The sequence below is a fragment of the Triticum aestivum genome, chromosome 1B, assembly GCF_018294505.1.
Source record: "Triticum aestivum cultivar Chinese Spring chromosome 1B, IWGSC CS RefSeq v2.1, whole genome shotgun sequence".
NCBI lineage: Eukaryota > Viridiplantae > Streptophyta > Magnoliopsida > Poales > Poaceae > Triticum > Triticum aestivum.
In genome coordinates, this window is record NC_057795.1 from 645,890,861 (window position 1) to 645,899,771 (window position 8,911).

Below are 8,911 nucleotides of genomic sequence, written 5' to 3' on the forward strand. Positions count from 1 at the left end.
GATGCGGCCGATCATGGCCGGCCAGGGATTTTGCCTGAACTAGATCTCCGCCACCAGCAACACCTCCTGTACAGAACGTTGACCAAGAGGAAGCGCGGCCCGACCAGGCTGGCCCGCACGCCGAACAGGGGAAGAAGGGAGGTGCCAGATCACACACACCGACCACCGTAGAAGCTGCCGTCGGCCGCCAACGACCACCGGATCCACCACCCGCACGGCTGTTAGCCGATCATGCCTTGCCAATGGAGCCGCCGCTCCAGATCCAGGGTTCCCCACACAGGAGTAGGGCAACCGAGGCCCCGCCGCCATGTAATTAAGAAAATGTTTATTTAGTCTAATACATAAACTGGCCCATGGCACAACATATGATTAACTAGAAATTAGAAGGGGATTTCATGCATCTTCTTTATTTTCTATGTGTAGTCACATTAACCATTAACCCTTGAGCCGTCACCAGGTAGTGGTTAGGTTTGCATCCTCATCTACAATGTCTTATCCTAGTGGTGTGTTCCAGATCCCAAGTAATTGACAGTGTCACATTTATCCCACAATAATACATATCAACCTAAGACTAATTATACCAAGTTATGATTGCATGTTATGATTATAAATGAGTAATTTTATATGCATTATACCCATATCCATTCAAACTTATATAGAAGTGAAACTGTGAAAGGCACTCCCATTTTCATATGTGAAAAATGATAGTAGCATAAAAGGCCTACCCGTTATGAACCTTAAACATGTTCAATGTTTGGTTTTTTGGTTGGAAAGAAATGTGTGTTTGTTTCTTTCTTAGAGGAATATGTGTTTCTTTCTCTTCGTCGCGAGTCATAGAGTAGTGAATAGATTAGTAACCGTGGGTTCTTGAACCAACGGCTGAGATGGGCAAGGTGAGATGCGAGTGCTTATCCTCCCATTTCCATGTCATGCCTTGATGAGTCAAATGAACATAGGGGTGGCCGCGCCTAAGACCGCACAGGGATAATGGTGCCTGCCTATTCTGCCAAAATAATCCCATTGAATTCGAAGGTATTCCCTTAGTCACGGTTGTGCCACACCCTCAATGTCGCCTCGTGCTGCGGCCTCCTCCTCCATTCCTCGACTCGGCCATGGTGACGGGGACCAAGATCTGGGGCAGCACGCCACTATGATAAACTGCAGGAAGACTCTCCAGTGGGCCCCTTTATGCACCATCGTCGATGGGGTTCGCCGGCCAGGTGAGGATGTGAATTTCCCTCTTCCAGCTCTCATTCACCGGTGTGGCCACCATTGGCCAAATCTTCACTACCTTGGGTGCGCTCTTTCCTAGCCGCCCTTAGATCTCTCTACTTCTCCCTATTTCTTGTTCCATCGAATGGCGACCTCCTCGCTGGTGCGTCCGATCATGGAGGTTCCAAACAAGCATAGCCTCCAAGGCACTGCACACCCACATCTCAGAAGGCACACCATCACCTAATTACCTTGTTAGGCTAAATTTACTACCCACGGGTATGTGTATGGGCCAAATGTAGTCCGCACAGGGTGTCGGGGGGATGGGTACAATCAAGCGCTCCCTGTAGCTGATTCCTGTGGGCCCATCAATTAGGCCAGATATGTGTGCTCTATCATTTCTCCCATATAAATATACCACACCCAACCTTCTCACACTAGAACCCTAAATCAAACCGCACAATAGTCCTCTTTTCTCCGCTAGCCGCCGCCAACCCTCTCTTCTCCCAACCCTTCCCACTTCCTAGATCGAGCCTCACGCCATCATGACAGGCCGACGGGAAGCCTCTCTGGAGGAGCCATCTATGCATCAACGTCGATGGGGTTCGCCGACCAAATGAGGGTGTGGATCCCCATCTCATGCTGTCAATCATCGGCACAGCCACCATCAACCAGATCTTCACTAACTCAAGTATGTGTTCTCTCTCTCTCCTTCTCTCTCCTGGTCGCCCTTGGATCCCTCTCGTACTCCTTAGTTTCTTGTTACACTGATAAGTGACCTCATCGCCGATGCTTTCGACTATGGACATGTCCATCAAGCATAGCCTCCATGGCACCGCACACGCATGTCCTAGGAGGCACGCCATCAGCTAATTACCTTATTTGTGCTCAATTTGCAACCCACAGGCATGCGTATGGGCCAAATGTTGTCCCACCAGGTATCATGGGGGTGGGTACGTTCCACCACTCATGTACCTGATATCCATGAGTGCCGTCAGTTAGGCCCGACATGTGGGCCCTAGCATTTCTCCCGTATAAAATTACTACATCCATCCATCCCACGATGGAACCCTAAATCAATCCACATTTGACTCCTCTGTCCTCTCCTAGCCGCAACCAACCCTTCTACCTTCTCCAAGCCTCTCCCTCTTCCCCAAATCGATCCTCCTACCATCATTCACCACCCGTTAACTAAGATGGTGTTGCATAGCCTCGACCATGTAGATCTATTCTCCGCTCGTCCCTATCACCCTCACCCATCATAGGCGCATCTCATCTCGTCGCTCTTGCTGCCGAATCAATTGTGGGGACTGCGATGGTGTGCCACTTAGAGTCCAAGCCCTACTGGTCAGCTACTCGCGCGTCACGACAGCCTCCTCCAGATCCACCCCTCTGCACGACCACGATTGACTCTGATGAGATCGCACATCACTTTTGCCTCTCAAATCCCAAGGTAATCATAGGCCATGCCATGGCCAGAATCTCCCTCTCGCCGCTGCGATTTTGCTCCTGGCGTTCTTCCCGTCTCGTGTTCTGTGTTGTTCGTTCCTTCCTACCGAGAGATCGATTTCGAGTTCTTTTTGTTTTGTTTGCGGTGGACCTTTCTTTCGGTGTGTGTCTGTTTTTTGTTTTGCCTTGAGCAGAGTTTATCTAACCTTCAGGTCGCCGGTGCTCCGTCTGGTTCCTGATATGGTTCTATTACCTGCTTTACTGTCTCATCTCACTGTTGGATTCATTTTACCAATCTTTCCCAGTTTGGTTGCCGGCCAAAAATTCTTTACTTTTTCCCCACTCGGCGGCTGTTGTGACTGATTCCATAGTTTCCTTTCGATCTTGTTCTGTTTTAGTAGGATTTCCGTTTGGTCTGACTTCGCAGCGACAACATGATCATGGCAGAAGATTCATGCTTTCGCCCGATTGTTTCTATACGGATTTTTATCGAACAAATCTTTGAATGTTCGAGGTTCATAATTCAATTTCTCAGTTCGTAGACATGGTTGCTTTTTGGAACTGATTTTGGTTTAGATAGAATTCTCGCAACAAGGGGAAGAATTTCTTTACTGTTTGTTTCAATATGTATCCCAAGTGTTCAAACTGGTTCTCATACTCGCTAACACAGTCTGTGGATTGTCTGATTTTCATTTTCCATGCAGGTACCACAGGATCAACTCGGAATCTGTCCAAGTCCCCAATGGCGGCGGCAACGGCATCAGAGCCACCAAGAAGCCAACAGAACCAGGCGTCACCCACACCAAGCATGGACGAGCATGACAGCGCCCCAGCCGTGGATGCCGACAGGTCGATCCTCACGTCCTACCTTGCCCGCGCCTCGCTCAAGCAGTGCCCGCCACAAGGGCTTCCGTCGTCCTCATCTACTGCCATCATGAGGAACCACCAGCTGTACAACGCCACCGCCCTCTCCTCCCAGGGACTCAAACTCGGGGATGTGTTCTACAACTTGGCCACCCAAACCTTCGAGCCATCCAATAGCCTCGACGGAGCGGTCTACACCTTCGCCGCACAAGCCTCCCAGGCATACAACAGCCTAGGCAGCGGGCTCTACAACCTTGCCGCCCAGGCTACCCAGGGAGGCAACCTCGGCGGCGGGCTCTACAAACTCGCCGCCCAAGCCACCTAGGTAGCCTACCTCGGCGGCGGGCTCTACAACCTTGCCGCCTAGGCCACCCGGGGAGGCGACCTCGACAGCTGCAGCGGCGGCGATGTTGATACCGCCGCCGCCGAGGTCACCTCCTTGAGTGACCTGGGTGGAAAGTTTGTAGAGCCCGCCGTCGAGGTTGGCTCCCTAGGTGGCCTGGTCGGCGAGGTTGTAGAGCCCGCCGCCGAGGTCGCCTCCGTGGGTGGCCTGGGCGGTGAGGTTGTAGAGCCCGCCGCCGAGGTCGCCTCCCTGGGTGGCCTGGGCGGCGAGGTTGTAGAGCCCGCTGCCGAGGCTATTGTATGCCTAGGAGGCTTGTGCGGCGAAGGTGTAGACTGTGCCGTTGACACTGTTGGATGGCTCGGAGGCTTGGGTGGCCAAGTTGTAGAGCCCGCCAACGAGGTTGAGTCCCTGGGACTGGGAGGAATGCGTGGCGGCGTTGTACAGCTGGTGGTCCCTCATGATCGCAGCAGATGAGGACGACGGACGCCCTCGTGGTTGGCGCTGCTCAAGTGAGGCGCGGGCGAGGTAGCACGTGAGGCTCGACCTGTCGACATCCACGTCTGGCGTGCCATCGCGCTCGTGAGTGACGACGCGGGTTCTGCTGGCATGTCGCCGGGCCATCCTAAGGATCAAGAAACGCCCGACGACGCAAGGCCAGGCCCAGCCGCGCGCGAAGGCGAGAAGCTAATGCGCCGCCGAGCGCCCGTGGCCCGGTCATCCTCGACACCTCGCAAGAGACTCCTCGCGCTTCCACTCTCTCGCCACTGCCACCTCGCACCGCCACTCTCTCACAGCGCAGATACGTACGCCACGCACCATTCTCTGTCGAAGCCAGGTAACGTAGCCACTATGGGACCTGCCCGTCGTCCATGGCCACAGCGTCCCCACTCCGTCCATGTTGAGTTGCCTTCGGCCGTCATGGTTGGGTCGGTCCGGCCCTACCTGCTGCTCGTGTGCTTGAGCCAGGGCCGGGCCCGGTCTCGTTTGCGTGGCGTTGCGGATCCCCCTCCCTTTTTAGAAATAGTGGCGTGTTTCTTTACTCAATTACACCTTTTGTATTCTTGCCCTTTATACGCGTAAGTAACGCCACACACATTAATCGGCACCTCATTATCTCCGGGATAGAGACTGATAATCTGGGCGATCTCCAGCGTCGTCTGTGTTGTGCTGTGATCACTCTACACGCAAACAATAGTGTCTTTTTTTTGCAGGGTGCAAACAACAGTGTCTGTCCTGGCACTAATGCCATTAATAGTTTCCTTCCATTGTTTGTATATGTACGTGGTGCAGGCCAGAGGAACTGCTGATATCACCGCTGAGTTCGTATTAGGTTGGTCATAATGATAGTATTATAGTTAGTATCATGCATGTCAACTAGATAAATTTTGATAAAGTGTCATAGAATTAAATGAAGAAAAAAAGCATTGAGTATTATATCGTGATACCGCATTATAACAAATTCTATGCTAGCAATAAATAAGGTACTACATTACACTAATATATGATACTATGGGATGCAGTATCGTACATTAGTATCATATGCATGATACTAGCATATGATCCTCCCAGTAGTAGAGATTTGACCGCATTAGTGGCATTAATTAGTCTGCTTGCTTGTGCATATCCAACCATCCATCTATCCATCTGTAGAGTTGAGGTCTCCTTTTATATATATGTTGTGTACTTATACTGGCTGCGCAGGCTACATCCCATAGACATTGTTCGGTTTGGGTCATGTCTGTCCTCCTTGCTTGCTGACGATGCCGAACATGATGGTGACCAGATCATCCGCGGAGGACCCTCATGTCGCTGCCGGAGAGCAGCAGCAGCCGCAGCGGCAAGCGGCGGACAAGGTACCTCGCACCACTGAGGAGGAGCCAGCGGATTTTACCAATCTTTCACGGTTTGGTTGCCTGTCTCGTCTCACTGCTGGATTTTACCAATCTTTCTCGTCTCACTGCCTCAAATTCTTTTCTTTCCCCACTCGACGGCTGTTGTGACTGGTTGCAGAGTTTTCCCGTCGATTTTGTTCTGTATTAGGATTTATGTTTGGTCTCACATGGCGTAAGATTCATGCTTTCGGCCGATTGTTTCCATGTCGTCGCTGCAGGCAGTTCCGTGTGTGCTTTTTTGTGCGGATTTCCGTTGAGCAGATCTTCGAGTGCTCGGGTTTCGTAGTTCAGTTCTGCAGTTCGTAGATGTGGTCGCGTTTTAGAACTAATTTTGGTTTTGGTTTACAGTTCTCGCAATGAGGGGAAGAAGTTTTTTCTGTGGCTTTCATGTTGTATCCCAAGTATTTGACTTGGTTCTCGTGCGATCCAAATCGCTGGCTAACATCGTATCTGGATTGTCTGATCTCGCTTTTCGTGCAGGTACCAGACGATCAACCCGGAATCCGTTCCAGTCCCCAATGGCAGCGGCAGTGGTAGCGCCGCCACCATGAAGCCAGCAGAACCCGCGCCGTCACCCGCACCAAGCATGGACGAGCACGACGGCACCCCGGCCGTGGACGCCGACAGCTCGAGCCTTGCGTCCTACCTCGCCCGCGCCTCGCTCGAGCAGCGCCGGCCAGGAGGGCGTCCGACGTCCTCATCCGCTGCCATCGTGAGCGACCACCAGCTGCACAACGCCGTCGTGCACTCCTCACAGGGACTTAACATCGGCGGGGAGCTCTACAACTTGGCCGCCCAAGCCTCCGAGGCATCCAACAGCCTAGGCGGGGCGGTCTACACCTTCGCCGCCCAAGCATCCCAAGCACACAACAACCTCGACAACGGGCTCCACAACCTCGCCGCCCAGGCCTCCCAGGCATACAACTGCCTCGATGACGGGCTCAACAAACTCGCCGCCCAGGCTACCCAGGGAGCAGACCTCGGCGGCGGCGGGTTCTGCAACATCGCCGCCCAGGGAATCGACCTCGGCGGCAGCGGCAACAGCAGCGACATCATCATCGCCGCTCCGGAAGGCACCGCACCGCTCAAGTAGGGCCGCAAGAAGCGCTCGCGCGCACGCTGCGAGCCGCACGCGCCCGTGCCCGCTCCCAGTCCTACACCCGCACCGGTGCCTACTCCTGCGCCAGCACCGGTGCCCTCTCCCACCCCCGCGCCTGAGCCCGAGCTGATCCCCGCTCAAGCGCATCCCCGGTCAATCTTAAAGATCAAGAAACGCCCGGTGGCGCAAGGCTAGGCCCAGCCGCGCGCAGAAGCGGAGAAGCTGATGCCGCCGCCAAGCGCTCGCGGCCCTGTCATCCTCGACACCTCGCCACATACTCCTCGCGCTGCCACCCTCTCGTCACTGCCACCTCGCGCCACCACCACCCTCTTGCAGCACAGGTACGCACGCCACGCCCACATTTTCTATCGACGCCAGGTAAGGTAGTCACCATGGGACCTGCCCGTCGTCCCGGTCCGGTCTAGTCCGAGCCGCTGCCCGTGGGCACGGGGTCAGGGCCGGGCCGGGTCTCGCTTGCGTCGCATTGTGGGTCCCCCTCCATTTTTTAGAAATAGCGGGGCGTTTCTTTACACAATTACACCATTTGTATTCTTGCCCTTTATATGACAGCAGTACAGCAAAGTCAGTAACGCCACACGCATTAATCGGCACCTCATTATCTCCGGGATAGATACTGATAATCTGGGCGATCACTCTACACACAAACAGCAGTGTCTATCCTGGCACTAATGCCATTAATACTTTCCTTCTATTGTATGTATACGCGGTGCATGCAGGCCAGACGAATTGGTGATATCACCGCTGAATCGGCATAGTAATAGAGATTTGATGCATGCATTAGTGGCATTAGTGTGCTTGCTTGTGCATATCCAACCATCTATCCATCCATCTATAGAGTAGAGGTCATCTTGTACTGACAGGGCAGGCTAGACCGCATACACATTGCTCAGTTTCTACTTTTTAGATCACACCCATCTGAATTCTCGTTCGGGTCGTGTCTGTCGTTGCTGCGTGCGTACATACTGATGCCGAACACGACGGTGACCAGGTCAACCGCGGAGGACGCTAACGCCGGTGCTGGCGGTGAGCAGCAGCAGCCAGCGCCCAAGGAGGAGGAGCCCAAGCAGAAGCAGACGCCGCATCGGCAAGCGTCAGCCAAGGCGGCCCACAGCAGCGCCGACTCCGAGCAGGAGCCAGCGGCCAAGGCGGAGCCTAGGCAGCCGACGCCGCAGAGGCAGCAGCCACCGCGCCAGGCGTCGATGAAGGAGAAAGGCAAGGCGCCGATGGTGCAGGAGCTCCCCGCGGTGGCGCCGCACGTCGCGGCCAAGGTGGCGGCGGCCGCGGCCGACGCGGTGGAGACCCTGGCCCGGCCGCCGGTGCCGCTCGTCGCGACCCAGCTCACCCGCAAGGAGAAGGAGGAGGACTGGTTCGCCATGACCGGCACCAGGCTGCCCTACCGCCCCCAGCAGCGCCGCCCCAAGGCCGTCGAGGACAAGCTCCAGGTACGCCACGCACCGCCATTCTTTTTTTGTCTGTCTTTCATGCACGCGTTCGTCTCGGTGTTACTACGAGTGGTAAGGCTGACATGATCAGCGATGTGTTGGCGCAGAAAATGTCCCCGGGGCAGACGCTGCCTGAGGTGACCAGGGCCAGGTACATGGTGCGCGTGAAGAAGCAAAAGAAGGTACCACTCCATCTCCTGCCACTGCACACTTTTTTTTACCAGCCAACTTTATTTTTACTTACATTTACACAGCACCGTCATTTCGTCATTAGAACAATGGCATTAGTTTTTATATGATTATTTAGACTTTTCAGATATTTGGATGATACTTATAAGGATTAGTGCTATACTGATACTATACGTAGATGATTGTATACTTATTTGTATAGAGCTGGGAGGGTTTGCGCTTTCTATTTATCGTCCTAGCCGATGTCACGTGGGCCCGGACCATTGTTGACTGTGCATGCGAGGTCGGGCTGCCGTGTCTATGTGGCTGGCTGCCGACGTGCAGGTGTGTCCAGTACTGAGATTTTGTCATGTCTACACAGGGCCAGCCGTCGTGGAGGTCTTGGTAGCCAAGGCCCCGT

General features: G+C 54.0%; 1 pseudogene; it reads left to right on the forward strand.

The window, feature by feature from the left end:
- Window positions 1-5,671: 5,671 nt before the first annotated feature.
- LOC123081382 (neurofilament heavy polypeptide-like) overlaps window positions 5,672-8,911 on the forward strand; it is a 4,079-nt pseudogene continuing 839 nt past the window's right edge.